Raw genomic sequence first — 27503 nt, 5'->3', positions numbered from 1 at the left:
AAAAGACTTATCTAAAAAATACTCGATTATTTCAAAGGCCAAGATGTATTCTACTCGCAGTATTTAATTAAAGCATCTGAAACATTTCTAGGCGACCTAATTTTCAAACCAAAAACACATGATTTTGCATTACTACGTATGGCATCGCCTTAAGTTATTATCACACTAACTTTAACTAACCCTTGAAATTTATATACCAGTAATAAAAAATAAAATAAATTAAAACATATTTTGAATACTTATGCATAAATTATGATTTCTCGTTATTTAAATTAGATAAAAAATGCTAATTAGCTAAACCAATTTTGTTTTGAATGTGTCAAGATTTGAATCGAAAATATCAGTTACTATAAACTCACAGCCCAGTCTGTGTATTCTATCCTTAACAGAATTGAGCATGCAGTTATTGCTGTGAAATAATATATTCCATCTTGTTTGCTTCGGAGGTGCATTTATTGACAGCAAATATATAGCGTAAGGGCAGTCAAATCTTGAATTAACAATTTTATACAATGAAATAAATTCAGTTTACTCAAACATTTACATAATTTTTGTTATATGTTTTGGGGTGTTATGCCGTGTTGCGCTAACTCCTTCTTTAGCCAACTTTTCGGACAATATTGCAGGGTCCATCATCAGGTGATGGACACTGATGATGGACACCTGATGATGGACACTGCAATGCTGTCCGAAACGTTGGCTAAAAAAGGAGACCAACACGGCATAAAATCTTAAATCATATTTACATAATTGATTTTATTTAAAGGAATGCCAATTTTGAAATTAATAAAGGGTATGATTTATTTTTTTTTATTATTCTTGCAATGAATATTTGTACTAAGAAAATTAACAATATTTTTTATTTTCTTCCGAAAGATGTTAGTCAATTAATTGCAAATTTCTGGATTTAAAATTACACCTTATTTTTCGAGAGAATATAACACTTAAGCCTTCAGCTTAGCAAAATATTTTTACCAACAAGACCCAACGACATGGTGAAATTTCATGGAATTTCTGAATTCTCCCGAAGTATCTAATATGTGCTACATATGGCTTATTTTTGAAGTTGTCGTAAAAAGAAATACCATTTTAGAAAACGGACAAAATTTTTGTATTTGAATAAAATATTATATATAATTTTCAGTATCAAATATGAGAACGTTAACTTCAAAATTTAAAGCGACATTTTGACTCGAAACTCCCATAATTTCGAAAGAATTCGGTATTTATAAAACACATTTATTTTGTGTAGGCAATTAGTAAGAAAAGTGTCACCTCTCTTTTAATGCCGTTTATACATAAATTTCGTTCACAGGTCAGAACTGTCCTTGAGAGCCTCTAATGGAATATGATGTTTGTGGCTAGTAATGTCCCTCCAAGGCCTGAATGGTTAAGGTTTCATAATAGTGAACATCTTATTATGAATTATTTACTTTCTGAGATTGAAAGATTTTATTTTCTTTTCCGGCACGCCTATACAATTGATGTAATGATTCAACAAACCGTGGGTAAATATTAATAATAAAACCTCTCGTGAGAAGTAATTTTTAATCAATTTTCGTTCATAATGTATTATGCAAAAAATGAATAGGCTTCCCGTATTTAGTCATATTTTTTCGTAAGCAAATTTACTGAACTTTCAATCTCTGCCAAAATAGGCAACGCTAGAGATGCCTATGAACAATTGTAAATAAAATGATTATGAAGAAAAAAATCAGCATCGAAAAATGGGTACACACTATGTATTAGAGATTTGGCACGCACCATGTAAATTTATACAAAACAATGAACCTAATTATTAATTCCCACTCTAAAATAAAACCTACTCCTTTTCGTGGTGAATTATTAATGGAGGTAACTTAGGTCGACATTGAAATAATTTCTGATGACAAATCTCAAAATAAATGCGTGAGCACATAGCTCAAATTAGCATGAACTTAGTAAAAGATTTATCATGGAATTATTTATTTTGTACATCTAAAGTGTTCATTGATGATTCAAACTTCAAACCCTGCGAACCAGGCAACCAAACATCTAAAGCTGGACACACACGGTAGGGCCAATGAGCCAAAAGGCCCCGCGCCGAGCTAAAACTGATATTCGCAAAAACGAGCCAAATAAACCGATATTCGGTCAGAAATCCAGTGATCAGTGCCAAAAAGTCTTGGTTCAGTTCTTTTCGTCCCAGAACAATGGCTCGTCCGCTCTCTAGAGTGTCTTCGATTCTCGAGCCAAAATCCATTCAGTACGAATTCAGACCTCAATTCGTAAGAACGACTTCTCCAAGCTGACGTGATTTTGTTCTGTATGGTAGAAAAATACGTACCTTTTTTGTACCTAACTATATTATTCTTACTACTTAATTTTATATAAACCTTTTTTGATTATTTGTGAAAAATACCCTATTTTATATATCCATTTAAGACATTATTTCACAAGTTGTTCACTTATTGATGACGTAGATCCAAATAGCCTGGCTGTCCCTCTAAAGCTAAATGGCTCCGTCATTTTATTTTAATGTTGTTTCTGAAAACTGTAAGTACCTATTTTATTTTATTCTAGCCGTTTGTACACCTAAGTTTACAGTGTCTAATTTATTATAACTTAAATACACACATTACGACATTTTTATTATTTATTACATTTTCTTTTGATTAATAAGTTAATAATAATAGAAGAGAGTTTTGATACTTCTTATTTACTATCGTTATAATAATCATATATTCAACTTTTTCCAAACCTGCACATACCTACTACAAAGTACGATAAACTTTTGTTTATCTATTTTGAATCAGCCGCCCAAAATTTCAAGATGAAAACAAATGTTCTTCAAATTGGTTTACTTAACAGACAAAAAGAGCCTGCAGCTCTCTGGTTTTGCGTTTTGTGATTGTTTTATTTAAAAAAAAATACTGTTATAAGTTTGCGACACCACCGACTGAAAATTTAACCATGATACTTTATAAATGTATAAATTGGCCCTCTGTTTAGAAAGGTTGCTCATCACTGCTTTAGGGTATACTGTGTAAAGAGTCCTTCCAAGGAAAGGAAGGAGTCGAAAAAATTATCCGTTCTCACGAAGAAACACAAAAGTCGAGCGAATCGTAAAAACGATACGCTATCAAGTTACTGTCAACTGTGTACAGATTCCCATTGGAATTATCTAAGGAATAGGGAGAACAAGATGTAGGCTAATAAAGCAATCATTGTTGGAATATTTAATTTCAAGTTTACCCCGTAATTAATGAAGGTGTGTAAATGCATAAATCTCAAATACCCATCAATATAAGTTTCAGGTTAAAGTGTACATCACATTTGGCCGGTTAAGTGGCACATAGAACAAGCCCCCTAATGAAGGCTCGACATTAAAGTATCGCCCCGAGCCGAGAAAAGAAGTCGTTTCAAGGAATTTACAAGTTCGGGAACATTTTACGATCCGCTTTATGGCCTGAGACTCGGCCAGAGCCAAAACACGGAGATATAATCATTTACAGGAGAGAAGTCTGTGAGGAAAATGCTAGACGAGAAAATGACAGACGAAATCAAGATGCTGTGACTTATGAAATAGTTTTTTAGACCTTAAAAACTTGTTGGCTTCCAAAATTGCGGATATTTTTTAGATAAACGTGCAAAGTCACCCCATAGTTACATACCAGTATCTTGCAAGGAGAATATAGATTAAAAGTAATAATTTCGGTGGTGTGTCTATGTGTAACTCGAGTTCAATTAAACTCGAGAAGTTAGGGAACTTTAGAACTGGGATTTGCTTTGATTTTCAAAATTGGAATTGATTGTAACTATTCAGACAAACTATAAAGTAGGCAGGTACCAAAATTGATTTATTTTAATTAATAATTCAACATTGAAAGTGTTTTTTGTCGTTTAAATTTTTGACAGATTTAATTTTTCAAGTTTACTAACGGCGTTTATTCGAAAGGTAAAATGTCTGACCGTCTTCTGAAAGGCAATGATCCTGAGGCAAATATTGTTTTTATAAAATAGTTTCTTTCATTTATTGAAACAGAGGACTCGATTCGGTGTTTGAAAAACACGACAAGTACTAAAGGTTGAGTATTCTCATTTCGACGGAGCTTATTTTGACCAATCCCTTCTTCCGTCAGAAATATTGTTTACGAAAGGAAAACAGGAAATTCTTGTGATTTCCGACTCAAGGCGTACTATTATGGTGACTGTACTTTCGGTAGAACTTAAAAATAATATGTAAATTATGTGTATTATATAATTTTGTAAATAAGTATACAAGCAGCTTTAAAACCACGTAGTAAGCGTTTAAAGATGGTTTGAAAGGGAGATATGTAAATACGAATGTTAGAGGGAGCACACTTATATTAAAAATCGATAATAATTAGGCAAAAATGGGGAAAATATTTAATAAAACACTACTCGTTTGAAATAAATCAAAAAAAATTCGACAAATGTTGCATTTAGAGATACACTGTGAATTTTTTCATGCCTATATTAAATAACAATTTTTGGAGCTTACTTTGCGTTTTTTTTTCAATGGAAGGAATTTCATATGGTTAAATTTTCGGCATAACAAATGTATAGATATTATCTTCAAAAATAAAAAAATTTTGAACTTAAAAACTTGTTGTAAATCGGTAGAAATTGGGTATGCGGGGGGTTAAGTTACATGTATATGGATTATATGAATAAAGTGCCTGTATACTCGGGTCATTTTTTACGTTTGTGTCTATTGTGTATCTGCTACATGTCACTGCTACAAGGAAGGTAGGGATGCGGTTGAAGGGAGGAGTAAAATAATATTAGAAAAATCCAGGTACAAATTTTCATCAGCGCTATTTGATTGGGTTACCTACATCAAAATACCTATACTAATAATGTTAGGCGGCTGCCGAAGAGAACATTTCAAGAAGAGTTTTCAGTGAAAAAGTACACAGTTTTAATTATTTATATACAAAATCGATAGTCATCATTTCAGGTTTCATAAATATACCAGTTTTACAGCCGTTTACAAATGTATAAATATTTTTTGTAACTGTTTCATAAAAAAGTCAGTTTGATTGGAATTCAATATTCACCGTAGCTTTCAGACGACTGTAGGGAAACGTTCCAATTTTTTTCTCCATAATATTGCATGCAATATTCCCTGAACGTAAAGCGGAAAACTGCATGTTTTTCCCTGCTCATAATCACTCGAGTGCTCGCACCAATAAATGAAATATGTGTTGAGTGATTGGACATTTAAAAAAAACTATAAATCTGAATTTTAATTTTAGTGCTATATATATAGCCATTGAATTCACCTATATTTTAACGTTTATCCTATATTTTTAAGATTCATAAATGTACAAGTTCTGCGAGTGGGGAAAAATGGGATATTATGGCGTGTATGTATTATGACTTGAGATGTTTTGGAAACTCGGCATAATATGCCGAAAATCACTCGATTGGATAAAATGATGCATGAGTAGATTTCAATAGTATTTAGCACATGGCTACAACTCACCGATAAGCTCGTGTTACGAGGGATATAGGGGAAGTCCAGGCAGCTCTTACAGTACTCAACACCTCCGTCAGGGCAGGCAGAGATGCTGTGGGAATTCGTCGACCTACAAACAAAAACACACTCTTTTTATTTATTTATTATTTTTTTTATTTAGTAAAATATAATACATTTATATACATTATTTAAGAAATGTTTTGACTGCCCAACTAGGAGGATTCCAGTTTTAGGACAGTCAAATTAGGATGAGTATTAACATTTTGTTAACTTGTTTGATAAGTATAGTATTAAAATAATAATGAAATAATAGGTTTATGTACTTTTAACTGGTGCCTTAGCCTACTAACATATTTTTAATAAATATGAATAACAAAGAGAAGAAATAGAATAAAATAAAATATCCAATTAAACATAAGATTAACTGCTGCTTGTGTAGCATTCTAATTTAAAAGTACTAGGTAGGTACATATATACACATAATGATAAAGATTAGAACATGAAGGTATCTTTTACATGGTTTTTTTTGTTGGAGTTTTTGTTGTTGTTTTTGGTTTGTGTTTGATTTCATTTTTTTTGTAGTAAAAATTCACTCTCCTTTCTACCTAATTGATGAAACCAATTAGTGGTCAATTTATGAAGAATAGCTGTGTTTTCATTTTTCCAAGCATCAGGCATGAAGTTGTAAAGTTTTGGACCTAAGAATGAGAAGTGTCTTTGAGAAAACGAGAGATGTTTTAGTTGTGAGTGGTACAATTGGATTTCTCCGTGAGTGCCGGGTGTCGTGAGAGTGGTTAATAGATGGGTAGAGGTGGCCTTGTTGATGGGTGTTTAAAATTAATTTTCTCATGTATAGTTGTCTAACATCCAGAACTCGGAACTCTTCAAATAGTGCATCGCTATGATATCTAAATGGTTTTTTGAGGATTACCCTTAGTAGTGATTTTAGAGCTTTTGCTAATTTGTCGAAAACAGTTTTTTTTTTATATTGTCTATATGAACATAATTTGTACGTTAGGGTTCAAAATAGATTACAATAAAATATAGCTAAGATAGTACCTCATATAATAATATATATAATACCTGGGCATTTTTATGTGAATACCGCACAAGAGTCTCAATTGTCCAACCAGTAGGAATAGGCCATCAATGGGAAAAAACCGTTGAAGGACATTTATTTCTTTCTTGATTATTATTTCAAATTAACAAGCTTAGTTCACATTATTTAGTGCAAATAAAAATAAATTTAGAAAGTTTAATACTTTGTTACATCATGTTATTTATATTATGCGGTAATTGGTTATAATGAAATATAAAGGTACAATATATTAATATGAAATATTATTATACTATAAATATTTAAGAAATAAGATAAAAAGAATTTGGCATTCTCAGACTATAAAAATATTACCATTTGTTATTTCGGCTACTGGCATTATACCTAGCTCTCTCATTCAAAATTTAGGCGTATTAGATCTATCAAAAAATTTATATATTAAAATGCAAAAATCAGTCATTTAAAATACATGTATCAAATCTAAAAATATTAATTAAATTTAATAATATTTATCTACTTGTCGACAAATGTTCACTTTTGGCATTTCCTAAATAATTAAAGAGACAATCATCGACTAATTTGCGCAAAAAATATTTGAATTTTTCGATTTCCATGTGTATGATGTCGAACAATGTTGGACTTAAGTATGAAATTAGCCTTTGTGCAAAAGATTTCATAGTAGTAGGTGGAACTATTGGATTACTTTTAGAGTGACGGGTGTCGTGATATTAGTCTGCGGATATGTAGTGGTAGCGTTGTTTTTGTGTGTGTAATATAATTTTTATCATGTGTAATTGTCTTACATATAAAGGTATCTGCGACCTCAAATCTCATGAATCAACTATCTAAAACCCAAAAGGGTATAATAAAGACCATCCTAAAAGTTCCCATAAGGACGCCATCAAAAAAAAATCTTTAATTATTTCGCAGTCCCAAATATTTTGAAAAACTAAAGAAAACGAAGAAAACACAAGAGCTAACAAGAATGACATTATGAATATCCCCAAATTTAAAACTGCTTTTGGGCAACGAAACTATTGATACCTCTCCACTAAACTGTGTAATTCACTTCCAACAACAATAAAGAAAACGGAAAATGTAAAAGATTTACAATAATAAATAAAAGAAAAAGAATTATAAAACATTAAAAAAAATCACGGGATCTGAATCAAACAGTATATAAATAAAACCTTGTTCGCCTCGGCACCAGAACCCCTAGTGAACTAGCGAGGACTAACAAAAAATTGAATTATCTTTTATCTTGATAATTTGTTGATATAATGAAAAAATATACATCTACATTCTACATATGTGATGAAATTAAATAATTGAAAAAAATACGTCCCTGGTACCTAAAGGGGTTTTTAAGGATAAGTACTAGTATTTAACTGTCGAAACATAAGATTGGACATCGTATTGTTTGTTCCATATCCAACTACTCAATAAGAAAAACTATTAAAAGAGTAGGTTGTTAAAATCTAGGCTGAAGCCTGAAAACAAAACAAGAGAATGTGCAACTAAAAATATTCATTATTATTGTGTTGCTTTTATGAACATAATATCATCGAAGTTGCTATGTATACTGATAATAGACGAAATATGTAGTTTTGAATCCCCATCAGCCATTAGGGCCTGAAACTTCAGAAACCTTTTAGCTCCGTTAATGAAGGCTCACCTTTATGGAGTTGTAGGTGGGAATACTTCTATAAATTGGTTTAGTTTTGATTGATAGTTTTGGTAAGGTCGTTAGCGAACCCTTTTCACAATTGCGACAAAAACGTGAACTGTTTACGAGTACCAACATCATCTTTGATGGAAAACGTCTTTTATATATTATAATAGTTAGAGTGAAAATAGAAATGATTTATTTCATATTTGAATTATATGAAGGGTTTTTATGTAAACAAAGTTAAGAATATATTATACGAATGTAAAGGGTTGAAGAAGTCAGGGACGTCCTAGGAAGACATGGCGATCAAGTAAACCCAATACTTAAGTCGGATCATGTCAAGAGTTGAAGAAGTCAGGGACGTCCTAGGAAGACATGGCGATCAAGTAAACCCAATACTTAAGTCGGATCATGTCAAGAGTTGAAGAAGTCAGGGACGTCCTAGGAAGACATGGCGATCAAGTAAACCCAATACTTAAGTCGGATCATGTCAAGAGTTGAAGAAGTCAGGGACGTCCTAGGAAGACATGGCGATCAAGTAAACCCAATACTTAAGTCGGATCATGTCAAGAGTTGAAGAAGTCAGGGACGTCCTAGGAAGACATGGCGATCAAGTAAACCCAATACTTAAGTCGGATCATGTCAAGAGTCAGAAAAACAGAAGGATATGTATAAGACGGAGTATGAATGTAATTGAAGCAAGGATTGTGTGCCAAGACCTAGTTGTTGGCAGCTAATTCTCTCTGTATACCCCTGTGGAGAATCGACGCGATGTTTAGTTAGTTTACTCAATGTGACAATCTCTCACATTGCAATGATTCATTATTCAGCATAAGCAAAAAGTCGCTTACAATAATGCTTATCGCCAACTATTCCGCCTATCGAGATACTGCAGCGCTACGGAAATGTTCCTGGAGGGACAAGTGCACTCTTTCAGAGCGCTTCTCCGCCACCACATGGGAAGCTTATGGCGCAGACTACGCCAATCAAATAACACATCATCACTGCCATGGTTGCTATAGAGTCCCCTCTGATGGCCCTCTGGAGACGGGAGATGTCAAAATATCCTCCGCAAACGGCTGCTTACACACATTTTTGTGTTTATCTTTTTTTTAATGTTTTTTTCACTTAAATTGCGTTTTTTTGTGCATATCTATGTATTATTATTTTTATTATTCTAATTATTCAAAATATGGAATATATTGCATTGCACTACCCCTGTATACTTTCTGGAATAAATATTATTTTTCCAACTTTATGTTCGGGTTGAATCTTCCCCACAGGAAAAACTAAGCCCTTCTACACAATTTTCCACAAATGATCATCTAGTCAATCCACGATATGCAAGTGCATTATACACGGTGTCCGGAAACTCGTAGTACAAGCGGGAAACTGGAGAATCTACACCACATGGGGAACCCAAAAAAAACATAAAGTTTTTTGATTTGAGCATTTTCAAAAAAAAAAAAAAACCAAAAAAAAATATTTTTCGGCTATTTTAGGGTTAAAGTTTTTTCTGGTGTTTAGGGTTGAATAACAGATGTTTTAACCCTGCAGAGCAGAAATATTTTATGATTACACCGGGTTAAATGAAGGGTGATTTCAAAATAATGCTTCAAATCCGAGTTTCTTCATTTGTTTTACTTTCAAATAGTTTTAATTAGTTGGGTACTTTGATCTTAAGTAATAATTTATAAGAATTTGATTTAAAAAAAAAAAAAATCAACTTCAAACTCGATTTACTCGATAACGAAAGCTCAAAAAAAATATGTATACTACAAAATCGACTCCAAATGTGATGTAGATTCACCAGTTTCCCGCTTGTACTACGAGTTTCCGGACACCCTGCATAAGCATAATAAATACAAAAAAAATACAAGAACAACACGTCAACTCACCAGAGATCAAATGGGAAAATAATTCACCGACTATATAAAAAAAAGAACAACACGTCAACTCACCAGAGATCAAATGGGAAAATAATTCACCGACTATATAAAAAATGTATTTTTTTTATTTTTTTTTTATTATATAAGTACATTTTTGTTTATTTGTTTCAATATATGATCAAATATTTCAAGACCCCTCTTCCATGGAAGCATTAGCTTGTGGCTGGAAATGGAGTGTACATTGTTTTATTACAGTATGTAGGTAATTAAAAATAAAATGATTTTAAACTTATTTGAAGAATGGAATGTTACTTAAGGAAACTAATTGAGATGAGTTATTCTTAAGATTAATTCAATTGGAAACATTTTTATTTTTTGTAAGTTTGTCTTTAAAATATTTTTTCACAGTGTTTATTATTTGGATGTTATCATTAATGTTTCTAATTTCTTCAGGTAGTCGATTGAAAAAAATTCTTGCCCGGTAAGTGTAATAATTTTGTGCAAAGGAAGTGTTTAATTTTGGGCATGGAACAATATATTTAAGTCAAGTACGGTTTTCAGTTAGAAATTATTAGTATTATTAGTACTATTAGTCGTACAACCATGAAACTTATAGTACATTATTTATATATCAACCAACAATATTAAAAGAAATACATAACTGAATATTTACTTTACAAGGTAAAAATTCTTGGATCGGTTAATCCAGAATGCCAACTAAGCCAATCGCCAATAAGCAACTTAATTATTTTACCATAATGGGGACATAACTTAATAAATTATAAATTGTTGCATTTTATGTTATTATAATATCAGGTCAACCGATCACGTTACCTGTAATTGTCATTTGATACTTTTAGCTTTACTTGGCTATCAAATTACAAGGTGCATACCACGGAACTAAAGAAGAAAAAAGTGGCATTCATACATTTCATGTCGTATTGTTTAGTTACATGTTTATATTGTTTCTTCATTACTCCCAGGAGATCTAGCAGATCACTACATATTGGCGAAATCCGTCATCTATGATCAGATAGCGATATTTGCGAGCACGGTCAGATTTTGATTCATACAGGCGGTAGATAAAAGCGGCTTGTTTTAGCGCGGCCCCCAAGGTGTCGGATAAGCTGTCAATAGGCACAACTTTTTGGATAATGTCGTTCGTTATTCAAAATAACTGGCTTTTTAATGAATGGGCTGAGCTAACGAAGCTCTTAGAAATGAAAGAAATCATATGCACGATCCAAAGGTTTAATTGATTCATGTATATTAAAGTTAATATTTCAATTCGACATGGTCAATTCATTAGTATTTTTTTTAATTTTAAGTAGCCGTCACACGCTTAGGAATGTCAATTCATAGAAAGATGGGCCAAGTTTTTTTTTATGTGAAACCGCACAAGAATCCCAACTGCTCCCAATCAACTGGAGCCAGTGAGACTATGGCATCTCTAATTGGGGTATGTTGTGAGGTGGAAAGTAGTGGTGAGGGGAAGGGATGGGTAAGAGGATGGTGGGGAAGTACCTGACTATTCAGATCTGGTCACCAAACATGGCCGAAACTGCTTCAAGGAAAATTTTAATTCGGAATGGTGGTCTTACACCAGGGCGATACTGAGAGTATCTTCCATTTTGATCGTGCTCGGGAAATCGTTATAAAATTAACGGCGTTACGCCTATCGATCCGATAGTTATCGATTTCGCCTGGGACTAAAATCGATTAGTCTTGAAGTTCGATATAAGAACAGAAATCCTAATAACTATTATAATATTTCGTGAGATAATATTGTATATAAATTAAACCATTTGATCATATATTTTTAACCTGACGAATATCAAAATGTATTTTTAAATTTGACGGATCATACGTTTATAAATTTGATAGTGAAATGTAAAAAAATTTGAATGAAAATCCAATGACTATTTGGTGTAATGTTCCTGAATCACCGACGCTAAATGATTGATTGCCAAAACGAGTATTATTTGCGATAGGAAATGGGTAGGTTACACACACCACGTACCTGAAGGTGGTAGATCCTATGGAAAGATACGTGGATTTTTTTGAAATAGAAAATGATCAATCAAAATAGCTAATACTAATGTCTTGTCTATATCACGGACAAAGAATCCAACTTTTACAGCTTCATAACGGACCGTATTTTTTTATTTATTCTGGTTCTGATACATTCACAAAAAGTGCTTAAAGTTAATTAAAAATAAATAAATTTTTTTTAAATTTCGCTAAATATCATAAGAATGATGTATATTTGTGTTGATATTTAATTGAAGTATATTATTTTTTATGTTCAAAGTGTTCCAAACAATTTTTCGTGACATCTACAGATTTCTGATAAATTGATGAGCGGGTTTTGCAAGTCGACGACTCGGTGATTTTTTAATGTATCAAATTCAAATTACGTAAGGACGACAGAACCAATTCGTTTTCATTCGAACTAACCATTATGACGTTTCTAGCAGGGTTAAGCAGAGAAGATAGACCGCCACGCCACTCGGCACACACTCCTTGCTTCATTCGAAATTATCTGTCATCTGGTACATACTCATATCTCATACATACTCTTCTGTTATTCTTTGGCTCTTAATGAATTTGATTAATTTAATCTTGCCATGTCTTTCTCGGGCGTCCCCGACTTTACACTCTATTCTTCGTTCATTCGCTCTTCATGCTCATGCCCAAACCGCTTACATTACCTTGCATAATTTGCGAATCTCTAAATTTCTTATTGTTATGACCCGACTCTAGTATTTGTTCCATGTCTTCCATGGGTATCACCGAGTTCTTCTACCATTAACTTCCACTTCATATATTTTCTTACATTCTTTTCTTCGTTCATCCGCTCTACATGCCCAAACCATCCACGTCCTAATCGTAATCTTTCCGTTTTCAATAAAACGTGTCAAACATCAGGTAAGTTGTTTGACGTTTTGGGTACCAAGTCATGTTGCGGTTCTGCCTCCTGGCGATGGACTGTCCGAAACTTTGGCTTAAGATGAAGATGTAAAAGCAACATGACTACCACCCCAAAACTCAAACCAAATAATTGATACCTTGAAAACTGGAGAACCAATCAAGCTGTATGTGCGTTTGCCAACTTAGATTGGTTTTTCTATTTATCTTGTGTGTCTATTCTACAATATTATTAGCTTTTTGCAGATACTCTTTCTGACGTAAAAATAATTGGTAAAAAATTTTCAGGAAACTGCCACGGTGAATGTTCGCTAGAACCATTTACTACAAATGAGCTTCTCTTTATTCGGAGGTATTTTGAAAATTTTATGCCAGGCGAACACGAAAGCAAGGGTAAAATTTTTCTATCAAAGAAAAATTCCTGTCACTTTCCTTCAAGCCTGTTATCAAAACACCTTTTTATTATCCTGCGTTCCTGGGCTAACAATGCAAGTAGGTAGAGTAATAGGAACGTAGTAAAAATGTTTTTGTGTGCCAGGATCACCGTAAAGAAACCTCGCAGAGCTGACGAAAAATAATATTAAATTATATGTCTAAATACAAAAACAGTTGATATTGTCGGGATTTGTAAACCTGGTTGAGTTCAGATTGATATTTTAATTGAAATCAAGAGAAAAATACAAAAACCTAATTTTTTTTATAAAATTGAGGCTTCAATTAGTGAAACAATCTGTTAAATTTAACGGATAATTTTTACTAAAAATATAATAACTAAATATATTAATAAATAACATGCGTCGATTCTCCACTAGTGTAAACAAAATTCAATTTTTATATTTGAATATAATCAACAGATCTAAAAGCACCGGTTTGGCTTCACGTCATTCTATCCCGATCGTGACGCTATTGCGGAGAGAATTGACAACACTATTGCACGTCAGCTGACCCTATTCCCTTTGCCTTCCCATTGGACGTGTTTTTCTTTGTTCACTGTTGACCCGTTTTAAAAAATTCTAACTTACTCTGTCTCATTCCCGAAAATAAAAATGACAGTATTTCTCAAAATCTTAGAGATCATTTATGACTAGCCTTAAAATTTGTACGCCAATATTTTAGTAAAACAAAAAAAAAGTTAGATAAAAATTTGACGACGTGGTGATTGATTTTCTTAATTTATATTATTATACATATTATTTCTGTTTGACGAGTTTGGTCGCTTTTGTATCATTTCCAGTCAAATTCTGGCAAGTATCCAAGTCCCGTAACGAGATTATAAACTGGAGTTGTAACATATGAGAAAATGAGGACCTACATGTACAATTCTGCAATGTACATACCACATATAACGTAGATAAACAATATGTACAAAAAAGTACAGTACATGTTAAAATATGAGGGTACATGCTCTGTAATATATTTTACGTTCATTCTTGCCAATTTCTAAACACAAGAGATTGCTTGAGATAAATATACCTCCGCAAAACAGAGTAGAAGACAATAATGGGAGTCACGACGGAAGCCTTATAAAGAGCAATGTGCGCCAAGAATTACGTCGATGACAAGGATATGATTGCGTCGGAAAATAAATAATGCTTTCATCTTGCCGGGCAGTGCGATGATGTGTTTGCGCTTGGCATTGAATATCTCCTTTTGATCTCGCTGGCAAATTAAATTACAAAATATAAATTTGTGTTAAATATACAGAAAATAGGGACACGCTTAATTCGTACTTAAAAGAAATACATGTGAAATTGTGATTGGAATTAAAAGGAGAAATATATTGAATAGTTTGGAAATAATTTACAAATTTCGATAGATGAACTTATTTGAGAATTTATTTGAGGATGCACAGTTTTATTAAGTGTTTAAAATTCTATTTCTTATAGTATGGATATTATTACGTTTATCAGCAAAGTTTGGAGTTCTACAGGATTATTTTAATGAATTAAATTCCATACCAAAATGATAATGAGAAAGTTATAGAACATGGTTGAGACTAGATATTAATATTACCGATATTTTACATGTTGTATAATATTCATGACATAAAATGAGATTGTTAATATTATCAGAGATGGCGGGGAAAATGCCAGATAGACCCGCCTCCTGCCTGACAGATGCTCCGACTCTGAAACTGCCTCAGGGTATCCTACCCTTAAAATAAGAAGAATGAGAAAGACAGAGCCATTTGGAGTAGGCCTATTACTAACAAAGACAAATTCCAAACGGAAAGATTTATTTTTATTAAATATTATCCGAGTACCGCACAAGAGTTTCAACTGCTTCCACCGGTCTGGAGCCAGTGAGACTATGGCATCCCCAATTGGGGTATATTTTAAGGCTGAAGGTATTAGGGAGGGGGAAGAGATAGATAATTTCGATTCTAAATGGTGGTCTTTCACCAGGGCGTTACTGAAAGTATCCATGATTAATGCTGATTTTCTTTAAATCTCTTCAAATTATAAGTCATCCTGTTGAAAATGGGACTGTAAGCCACTTTGTGATAAAGTGTTGGTAAATTCGTAATAATGTCAGAACACGTGTTCATTCACCTGCATTGTTCTTAATAATATATCAGGATGAAATGATAATATGTGTGGACTTTTATGAACACATGGTCTAACATCGTGACAAACATAACTATTTTATTTAAAGTTTCTTCGGATACCTATCAATTCATTCGTTAATGGCCTACAATCCCGTTTTTGACAGGAATACGAATATTTGAAAAGATTTTTTTGATAAAGTAGCAATATTTTGCAATACTCCGGAAAGTGCCGCAAATATACCAGGTACATACAATGATTTACACTAGGTACATATCATGAAGTATACTAGGTACATATTTTGAAATATACTAGGAACTTATCGTGAAATATACAAGCTACATTTCATGAAATATGCTAGAATAAATTTGTCACGTTTGTGGTTTCCAATACAGCAGTAAGAGAGCTTTCAAATAAATTGCTATAGTATGGTTTTTTGTATACACACATGATGAATTTATTAATTTGTTCACTCTTGAAAATGGGATTAGCACAAAAACGAACATTCTACTTTTTCAAAATCCGTTATTGATGAGTTTCGGGAACTGAGCAGGTAATTGATACGGCTCCTTGATACGGCTCCCCAATACGGCTCCCAGCTCCCAGCGTAAGCGAATGAACGATCGCACGAAAAATAAGATTCTAGGTAGTTAGTAGGTATAGGTACATACTTCCGAGTCCAGATGTCGTACTGTCAGACACGGTTCACGTCTGATATCTCCTGATGATCTCCTGATAAAAAACGGAAACCTTTCAATTGAGCCGTTATACGGTTTACCGGGAGTCACATGAATACGGATCATCACAAAAATCTAGCTCAATAGCTAGACTCATTACTTTTTTGTATTTACTTTAAGCCCTCACAGGAGGTCCTAAGGAAAATAATTTCCCTCCAGGGCCTATGTCATCTGGGATGCTGTGTGGGTTTCTTTGAAGAAAGGAAGGAGAGGAAGTTCTGGGAAGGCAAAAGGTATAAGGGATGATTATGAATCTAAGGATCAGTATGTTCAGGAGTGACGGAAGTATGATCTATGCTTCCCGCTGCAATGCAAGGCGATGGGCCAAGAGAGACCAAACCAACCTCCACCGATCCGGCAGACCACGTAGCTGGTGGGTAGGTGCATCCTTAACATACTTCACCCGATGAACCCACTTTGTTAGACGGTACCCAAACCCGCCTCCAAAATTTAAACTAGTATCTAGTGTACATTGGTATCAGTACAACCACTGAAGTACAACTTAGTAAGTTCGTTTGTATTGAACAACGCAAAACTCCGTTCACTGCATTGTGGCAGGATGAAGCTTTGATCATTCCGAGGATTGCGGGATTGCGGGCAGTGAATGGCGCGATGTTTAGAACAGATTTCAGTCGCAATCCCAGCGGATTATAGAAACTCAATGTCCACTGATTAACAATGCCCGTTAACATATAGAAATGTTGCATTATTATGAACATTAATCAAATTATTGATAATTGATTGTAAATTTCATTGGTTTTCAGAACCAGCTCGTTGGCATATGTTATGAATGAAAACATAAAAAGTTTTCTTTGTTATTTGGGAAAAGTGGCATTATTTATCAGTGGTGTTCAAATTTAAATAATAATAATAACAATTCTAACTGTCCCTTTATTTGGGGGAATTTGTAATCTGAATGAAGCCAGGATTGTAGAAGGGGGAATGGAAGGTTAGGTTGGTTAGGTTCGGGTTCAAATCCCGGCACGCACGAGTAAATTTTATTAGATTAATTTGTGTTATATCACATTTTATTCATTTTCTGATATGCACCTAGTATATTTCATACTATGTTCCTAGTAAATTTCATTATATGTACCGAGTATATTTCATTATATGTACCTAGTATATTTCATGATATATACCTGGTATATTTCATGATATGTTCCTAGTATATTTCATAATATTTATGTACCTAGAATATTTCATGATATGTACCTAGTATATTTGATTTTATGTACTTATGACCTATTTATTCAGTAAAATACCTACGTCTATATATATTACCAGTTCTGGGTATTGTGATGTTTATTTTCTGTCAGTTTTATGAGCTATGCAAAAATGACTGTGGAAAGATAAATAAATAAGTAATCTAAAAATAATGATTTTCTGTATCTCACTAATGAAGTACCTAAACGTTGTTAGCAGTTTGCGACTCTCCCGAGAACAACGTTTAATCGTTTACTGACATCCAAAGGTTTAAAGAAATTGTTAAGCTGAGAAAAGTGTTTCAAAAAACATTATTTACAATACTAAACATTCAACAATAAGTATAACAAAGGTATATCTTCTGTAAAAAAGAGTTCATAAAATGTTTTCACATTGTGTAAGAAAATAACCAATTTTTAGGTAGCCATTGTGCACGGTAAATAATAATATTAACTCGCCCATATCATCATGAATATCGTTTTTTTCAGTAATGGCTCCCTTTCGTATTTTCTTTGGCATATCGTAATCTCTTCTACACTCATCGCTTTAGCATTAACTTTATGGTATGATTACTTTCCTGAGATTGGATCATCAATCCTCCTGCCCTCTGCCCTTCCCCTTTACCTCTCCGCAACTCAGACACCTCCCACCTACACTCACACCACCATCAGAACCTTCTGAGAATCCTTTTCTGTATTTCACTTTGTTGGGTTGGCAATATCATTAAGTAAGTTAACTACGCAGTTACTTACAAGCAAGGAAAAAGGAAAACTTAAATCAGTTATAAATATATTAATTTTTATTATGGACGATATTTATATCCGCAGTGTATCTCCGGTACAGTATCTTAATAGGTATTATTTAACGTTGTCTTAATTTGATTAAGTTATACCTACTATCAAGTATTGATAAACTATTTTCTCTTAGATTAAACATCTTAGCATAATTAAGTCAAAGATTCTAAAACCTTAACTTTAAACGGGCTTTAAAAACAAAATTAATTAAAAAATCCTACCATTTCGAGCAAAACTGGCCCCTATTTTATATTATGTTTTAGTGTTAATATTCTTGTTTTGATCTGTACCATAATACCACTGTTAATGTTATTCTTTGTTTTGTCATCGCTTTGATCATTTCTTTATCTGTATTGGGTAAGCCGCGCTATACGAATAATTTTAAGAACACGACCACTAATACTAAATTGCTATATTTAAGTTTGTCATAGTAAAGCGCACTTGAAGTGAAATGACACTAAACCGTGCTATATAAATGCTATGTTATTATTATTATTTTGAAGCATAATATTTAAGAAAAAACATAACTGGTAACTTAATCAATGCGCACTCACAACCCTCCACTACTTAACACAATTTAGATTCACACACACTTATACATCATATGATATTTTCCATTTATCGTTTATCTTTATCTTTACCTCAAATTATTCCCTAGCATGTAGTAACCCAGCCCGGCAAAATTTGTATAATCCAATATTTTATAGAGACATGTCATTGGTAGCGATCCTAAATAAAATAAAAAATCTCGAAAGGAGAGCTTCGGCTTAACAATATGTGTAGAGCTTGCATCATAATTTCCTTTATTTATCTGTCCAAATGTAACACATATTTATTGTTCCATATCTTCAATAATAAGGAAAGAAGTTAGTCACTTGAGTGATTGTTTGGCATATTTTGCCATTTTGCAAAACCGTGTTGTCATAATGTGCCATTTTTATAGAACCTAAAAATATGGGATAAACGGCGATATCTAGGTGAATTTATTGGATTTAAACTGCAGTAAGTAATATATTATATAGTTTTAATATATAATATTTTGAGGAATGTTATTAATCTGATAATATGGTACATATATAAATATATATAACCCCAATCGCTCCAGTGGAACTATCACAATAATATTATTTACTAGCTGTAGTGAACCTAACTGTTGTGAATGGTTTGAAGTAAAGTTTTGTAGGTTGTGAATTTTAGTAAACTGGGTGTAGTTTTGACTTTTAACCCCTAGAGCCTGCGACATATTTTGAAATTATTAAAGATATGGATAGTTTATTTAATAGCTGATTATTTATGCCCGTTAAATCTGCTTTTAGGTATTTTCCTCCTGTTAAAAATAGTTTTTCATTTGTAATTTGTAAAGTTCAAACGAAAATTATGATTTGAAAATTGATATTTTGCAAACATAAAACTTTTAGACCTACTTTTTACAAATCAAAGGTAGAACAATTATCTTTGGAGTGGATTGCTAATAAACGAGTATCCCCAATGAAGAGATCAGCATCGTGTACATATTTTTAGATAAAAACATCAAATTTTCTTTTTTATCTTTTATCGGACATTCATATTTACGAAACTTAATAATAATGCTAAAATCTGGTGTTCCTATCAGGATTTATGATATTACTATGTATACCACTAGGAGAGAGGTTTTATTAAATAGATATAATGGAAAACATTTTGTTGACAACGTGGCAACTATTGGTATTGTAGGTGATGCGGACATTCTACATATTCTAGGGACGCAAATCCTAAATAAATCTTTATTTCGAACACATCAGAAGACCGTTAATATTTGTTAATTAATGTGGGGGACAAGCGTCCAAGATGGCCGCCCAGAGAAGAGTTAATTGATTAGATCTCAGTCAAACAAAACATACGCTTACGTAATATTGCCCATGTACGTTTGTAAAAAAAATACTTTTAACTTTTCAGTCTTGAGCTTAAGTTTTCTGAATTCCTGAAAGTCGGAATGCCGCGAGTATCGCATTATTTTGAGGTTTCCGCAACTTTCACTATTAAACTGAGCACTACATCGGTAGATCAAGAGAAAAAGATTTTAGTGAAAGAAGTTAAGCCGGAAAGAAGTTAAGAAGTTAATTCAAGAAGTTCTCGTAGCTCATAGAATGCTCTATTTCTCGTTGCACTCGGCTCATAGAATGCTTTTTTTATTGTTGTTTGCACTTGGCTCATAGAATTCTTTATTTCTTGTTGCTTGCACTCGGCTCCTAGAATGCTCTATTTCTCGTTGCTTACACTCGGCTCATAGAATGCTTTATTTATTGTTGTTTGCACTCGGCTCATATAATGCTCTATTTCTCGTTGCTTACACTCGGCTCATAGAATGCTTTATTTATTGTTGTTTGCACTCGGCTCATAGAATTCTCTATTTCTTGTTACTTGAACTCGGCTCATAGAATGCTCTATTTCTCGTTGCTTACACTCGGCTCATAGAATGCTTTATTTATTGTTGTTTGCACTCGGCTCATAGAATTCTCTATTTCTTATTACTTGCACACGCCTCATAGAATGCTATGTTTATTAATACCTTATGTTATTTAGTTCAGTCAGTTCAAGAATCATCATAATAACATAATGATGATTGTTATTATTCTTTATAGTTTGAGATAGGTTAATGTTTTTATTTTTTGGCTTTGATATTACATTCTTTAAATAAATTATAAAAATAAAATAACTAAGTATCTTGTTTATTTTTTTAAGATGAATCCATATGACATAACACCAAAGCTCATGATGAAAATGAATTTCATTGAGAACTGAAAAGAAAGATTTACACCGAAACGTAAACTCAAGACCTTGATCAAAATTTCAAAAAATCAGAAAATTCTAGAGTTTTGCAAATTTAGAACACAGATGAATGGTTTAAATACCACACTATTGTTAATAGTGCCCCAACATAAGATTCAATCAAATATTATTATTATTTTCAAAGAGTAGCCATTATTCGGGACAATTTGCGTTCAGCGACAGACAGAAGCGGTGAATTGGGACACAGGACCAGGACACAGGACGTTGACCCAACAACCAACAGGCACAAGGATCAGCTCACAGCCACACACAGGACAATATGTCCTTATTTGTAGAACAGGGACTCGCTTGTGGTGGGAACATTAAACACAACCATATGGGTTTAATGAGGATGTTGTTCTAGGGTTACCACTTTTAACGGATTTTATCAATGTCAACTGAAAAATGTTTTTGATAGTACAGATACTAGATTCTTACCTAAACTTACATATGTAAAGAAAATTTCCGAATTAAAAAAGGTGCTATATCACTTGTGCTGACAGAGAGCTCTGACCACATGAGTTTCGGACTTTTTTTTCGAAGGTTATTTTAAAATAAATTTATATCTCCTGAGACTAGTTGTGCACTTTCATGTTTCATTTTCTATTTACATAGGAATCAGTAGCGGCTCATGACTTTTAGGTGTTCTAGAGTGCTAGTATAACAAAAAATGCCATTATTGATGTTGTTGTAGCTGAAAACGATTTTTTTTTCGATAATTCGATTTTTTGTATGAAGATTTTCAGGATATCCGTGGGGCGCACGGCCAAACTGAAATTTCCTGAAAATTTTCATACAAAAAATCTAGTTAATGAAAACAAATAAAAAAATCTTTTCAATTACAACAACTTCAATAATGCCATTTTTTGTAATATTAGCACTCTAGAATCTAGAATACCCAAAATTCACGAGCCGTCACTGATAGAAATATGACAAAACAGTTTACTCTCATAGACCATTTGATTTGGCACTTTTTATTTTTTACAGAATGTACATTTAATTACTCCGAAGCTCATAATAAAACTTATGTTGTGAGTGTAAAAATATTGCGTTTAACCAGAAATTCCTAAGAACATTTTTTCAAAATTTTCGAAATAGGGTTTTTTGATTTTATATAGAACATTGGATTTGTAGTCTTGTTTTTACGGTTAACAATTTTATATTTTGAGAGCAAAAATATTGCGTTGAACTTAAAAATGCATTCAGAGAAAGCTGTGCTAATTTCTTGATGTCATATATCATCATCACAGAGTTGTTCTGCTTCAGACATTAGAAAATACAAACAAACTGTTTACTAAATGGTTTGAATTTTTTGTGGTTATATTAACGGCATTGATATAAAATATATATATTTGTAAACAGGCAACCCTAATAAAACAACTAAGGAGTTTATGAATGCGGTCGACAAACGGTTCATGAAATCCTTGAATAACCAAGCGGATGAAAGGGATTATCAAATTGTGGGTTTTCTTATTTTATTTTTGAGAATTCAAAAAACAAACTAATATAAAACTAAAACATTGTCGTTTCAGATTCCAATTTTCGGATTCCATTCCACCCCTTGTATTCAAAATCACGTTATCGTTAGTTTTGGTTTGGCCCAACGATTAGAAAGAAAATTCTGCGGAAATGGCAGCAGTTTCTACGTTAATCAAACGATTGAAAATTATTACTTTGACGCTTTACCACGAAATAATGGAAGGAGGGAAAATCAAACACTAATCTAGTTTAATATCAATATCTAGACCTGTTGCCTGAAGCCAGTGGGATAATTATAACCCAAATATAGTGGTAAGACAGAAGGAAGTAGGAGGGGAAGGAGAATGGGTAGAGGATTGTTTGATAGACCTACCGATTCAGAACTGGAAGACGGATATATAGGCGTACATTACTACGTTATACGGCTTTGAACGCTGAAACAACTATCACACTAATTAAATCTATAATACAAAATTGAAAAAACATAAGATCTTGATAAATAATTTTGGAAAATTACAATTTAAAATATTATATTAAAGGTAGGTAGCACCTTATTGCTTGTCTGAATTCCTTAACTTTCCTGACGCTTAAATTCAAAGCAAATCCGAGTTTCAGAGTTCTTTGAACCAGAGTTACACAGGACAGAAACACAACCGAAATTAGTTTTTTTTTATGACTTTTGATTCGCATTCATAGCCAGCTTTTAAACCCACAACCTCTGGTCCAAAACCTAAGCATTCTATCTCACTTCACTAAAAATGGCACAAAATATTTTTAAAAAATTTACACACTTAGTACCATAAAAACTGACGTTACGCGAGAAGAATAATAACAAAATGATGATTCCCAACTCTCCTTCCAATAACCCTTTGATGTCATAAATACAAAAGATACCTAGTTTGAGTATCAGCGCAAATTCCTCGACACTCTTACCAAGGCGGTGGTATACAGTATAAATAAGTCAGTGGTAGACGTTCACTATCTACCTTCCTAAGTAGACGTAGAATATATATCAGACAGGATGCCGCAGTCGAAGAATTCCCTGTCAATTCAATTTGCCAAAAATGCCCGGTCCTATGTAGGTTCCCGTGACGTCACCCGTAAGATCGATAGTAGGTAAGTACTGTTGGGTCAATCATCTCATTACTGCTGGTACCAGCGAACAATGGATGATTTATTGACGTATTTATGCCGTGGGGTGAGCTTACCGCTAAGTTAATGTGGCTGTAGGATTATCATAACAAACACATGCCTGTACTGATGTACGTGGTGGGTACATAATAAATGTGGATGTAGCTACCAAGTTCTAGGTATGTCAATGACGTATTCCCATGTACGTGACTCACTGAACAACTCTACAGTTACGTATTACGTTGGGTCTATGCGTATCACGTAGCACAGGATTTTTCAGAACATAGGTTCTGCTAGGATTCTAATTAAAAAATTGTCGCATTCTCAGACTGTAAAAATATTATCATTTTTTTTTTATTTCGGCTACTGGCGTTATACCTAGCTCTCTTATTCAAAATTTAGGCGTATTAGATTTGTCAAAGAATTTATACACAAAAATGCAAAAGTCAGTCATTTTAAATACATGTAGGATTACGAAAGATTTTTAAATATTTATATTGATGGATCAGTAGGATTTATAGGTCCAATTAGAAGTTCTACCTCTGATATGAAAATATCTGGAGTCGGTGAATTATTTTCCCATTCGATGTCTGGTGATTTGACGTGTAGTTTTTGTATTATTTTGTATTTATTATGCTTATATTTCACTTGCATGATGTGGATTGACTAGATGATCATTTGTGGAAAAGTGTGTAGAAGGGTTTAGTTTTTCCTGTGGAGAAGATTTAACCCGGACATAAAGTCGGAATAACTAAACGAAACATGAAACAGAACAAGACATAGAAAAATAAAAAGGTAACAGTCACAGCTAGGAATTGATCCCAGGATCTCTTGTCTTACCAGGACAGGCGTCTTAAGGTTTTTTTATTAATTAGTATTATATTTGTCTTCAATTATATGTTACATAACCTTCAAAAACAGTTAAAAAGAAAAAGTGTTTCCTAATAATATTAGGTCGTATTCTTCGAATAAACTATGAAGCTATTATAATAATATTTGGCTAATTTATGTAGTTATTTATTAGTTTTATATAGTCTTCGTGAGAAATCACCAAAAGGGCGCTGTAAAAAAAACTTATGTAGATACGAAATTATTTTATTGCTTGACGGCTTTGTAAAGAATTTTAAAATCATCAAATAATAATATCTAATACCAAACCAATAATATGTAAAACCAAACAAAACTCTATTGGAGAACACCAGTGAAAAATATTATGGCTTCAAAATGTTTATTCAGATTCTTGTAGAATCAATAAATCATTATTTAAAAATTAATAAAATACTATCTATTCAAAAAGCCCTGCTTGGTTGACATCACTGCATCAGTTGTTCACGCCGCAGATCTACGCGGTTTTTAAATTCTCGTATTGTATGAAAAAAACTATGTTTGTTATCAGAAATTTGTGAATCTAATTGATTCGCTGTTTTTGAATGTATACCAAAATGAATTACTGGTTTGGAAAGCAGATAAAAAACTCTTTCAGATTTTTATATTACAAATGGACAAATGCAATTACAAATATAAAAAAATATCGATTTCAACGAACGAGGAATTTTTTACGATTGTTTTGTAGCTTACCTTCATTCTGTTTTTCTTGTAAACTGTAGAATAATTACTTTATACAGAACTTAAAAACACATATATAATTACATAGACGTATTATAAAGGTTATCGTCACTTCACTTTTTTTAGATTAATATAAAAATAATTAATAAAAAATTAACTTTGGAAAATCTTTCACAAACATGTAAAGTTTTACGGTCGATGACTTTTTGAAATATATTATAATGTTTATTTTTTACCTTAACCCCACACAGGAGGCCCAGAGGAAATTAATTTCTCTCAGGGCCTATGTCATCTTTGGGGATGCTGTGGAAGGCATTTCTGGGAAGGTAAAAGGTATGAGGGTTGGGTAGGAAGTAGGAATCTAGGTATCAGTGTATCCAAGAGTGACGGATGCCTGACTATTTCCCTCCCACTGCGGCGCAAGGCGATGGATCGAGAGAGTCTACCTTGAAGAGGTCAAAGAGTCTACCCAAACCAGCTTCTCGCAGCTGGTGGACAAACGCGTCCTGAACACACCTCACTTGATAAATCCGGGCACCCCTACTAAATCACCAAACGTAGTGAACTACTTGGGTATACTATGGTAGAGGTGTTTGTTATCCAATAAATGGTTCCCGGGACGGCGCGGCGGTACCCAAGCCCGTATACCAAATCTACCCACCTCCTACTGGTAAGTTTTTAGATGCAAATACAAAGCGTGGTGTTATTTCATTCCAACACTGCTCAAATCGTATATCTCACCGTAATACAAAAGAAAATATAACAACCATAGTATGAGTCCGTCTCAGTTTAGTACTGAGTTACAAAAGTAAGCTTCTTGTGACGTCACATGGCTCCTTGAGACGTCACGGGCGTTTTAGCGGACATTGGAAAATTAAAACTTTGATAATTATTTTAACTATTTAAACTAACTTTAAAAAATATATATAAAGTATTTAAGTTAGAAGGTCATTTTTAATAATAAAAAAAAAAAATGAACAGAAGATCTTTATTATGTGTTAGAATTTTTTTATTGAAAAACGAATATATCTTGGCGAAGTGAATTTTCGAAGACTGAAGTTATTTCATTTCTTGTCTTTCTCTGCATCTTAAGAAAACATTTTGGCTCAAATCATCAAAAAATGTCGTTGAGATATTGTGTATTCGAAGCGTGTTTAGTGATGAACAACGCGTGGGTTTGAGCATTTCAGTCTGGGTCCAGAGTCCCGATTTGAGCTGTCCGAACAAACATTTACAACAAACTAGTTCGTTAACGTAATAGTGATATTGCCTCTTGATTAAAACATTAAAACATAATAAAACACGTAGTTACACAGCAGTTCAATTTTCCTTTGATTAAAATAATTTGTTGTTTAGATTTATTTCGTATCAATTTCCTGAAAAGGTTATCAATAGTTTTGGTATTCAAGAATCTATTATGGCCTTTATTTTTATCGAAGTCTAACAAGTCATTTGGTAGTCGAACCAATAATGTAATTTTTATTTTTACCGTTTATCAGAATGAAAATTTGTCCGACGACACATTTTTTAGTTTTAAGTACCTACTTTTGAAGACATCTTTTGGTATTAGGAAACTGTGGATCTGAAACTGGTATTGATATTTCTGTAGAATTATTGAGATGGAGTTGGATACTTTTGTACAAGATTGGTCTTCTCGACACAATTGCACTGTAATATGCCTCAAATTTGTATGTACACCTATATAGAAAGAACAATAAAAAAATATATATAATAGAAAGGTATGTACCTAATGATAAAATAAATAAATTGAAAGCATCATATACGTAAGTCAAATTAAAGATAAAATTAAAATGAATATTCTAAGAAACTGTCAAAAGTGGTTTTAAAATGGGCGTTGTGGTAAAAATGTATCAATATAAAACACAATATTTTTTTACATAATATGGGTTTGGGTTGGTTAGGTACAATTTAAATATAATGTATCTTAAAGCGAAGCTTAATGCCAAATCACTATTTTGATTAATCTTTATAACGTATTGCTAAGCATTATGAACACCAAAAAATATGCTTTAGATAAATTGAAGGTTTTCTTATCGTTTTGCTTGAGTAGAATACAAATAAAAATAAAAATATAAATGGAAACGACTAAAAAAATATTTTTTCAATAGAAATGTATGAACGCGCAAAGGAAACAACTTTTAAACAATACAGTATTATAGCTAAAATTATCTGTGACAGTTTCACTTG

The 27503-nt window shown here is 32.8% G+C and overlaps 1 protein-coding gene across 1 annotated transcript in view; it reads right to left on the bottom strand.

Moving 5' to 3' along the window:
- Positions 1-27503, bottom strand: part of LOC149417530 (uncharacterized) — a 159589-nt gene that overhangs the window by 92919 nt on the left and 39167 nt on the right. Inside the window, exon 2 of the mRNA XM_089640382.1 lies at positions 5492-5594. The gene's annotated coding sequence lies outside the window, so the exon portion shown is untranslated. The remainder of the gene's footprint in view (positions 1-5491; positions 5595-27503) is intronic.

The sequence above is a fragment of the Hesperophylax consimilis genome, chromosome 15 (genome assembly GCF_061612785.1).
Source record: "Hesperophylax consimilis isolate HC1 chromosome 15, BYU_Hcon_1.0, whole genome shotgun sequence".
Classification (NCBI taxonomy): Eukaryota; Metazoa; Arthropoda; class Insecta; order Trichoptera; family Limnephilidae; genus Hesperophylax; species Hesperophylax consimilis.
Note: the sequence above shows the minus strand (reverse complement) of the source record. Positions and strands in the feature narration are given on the sequence as shown.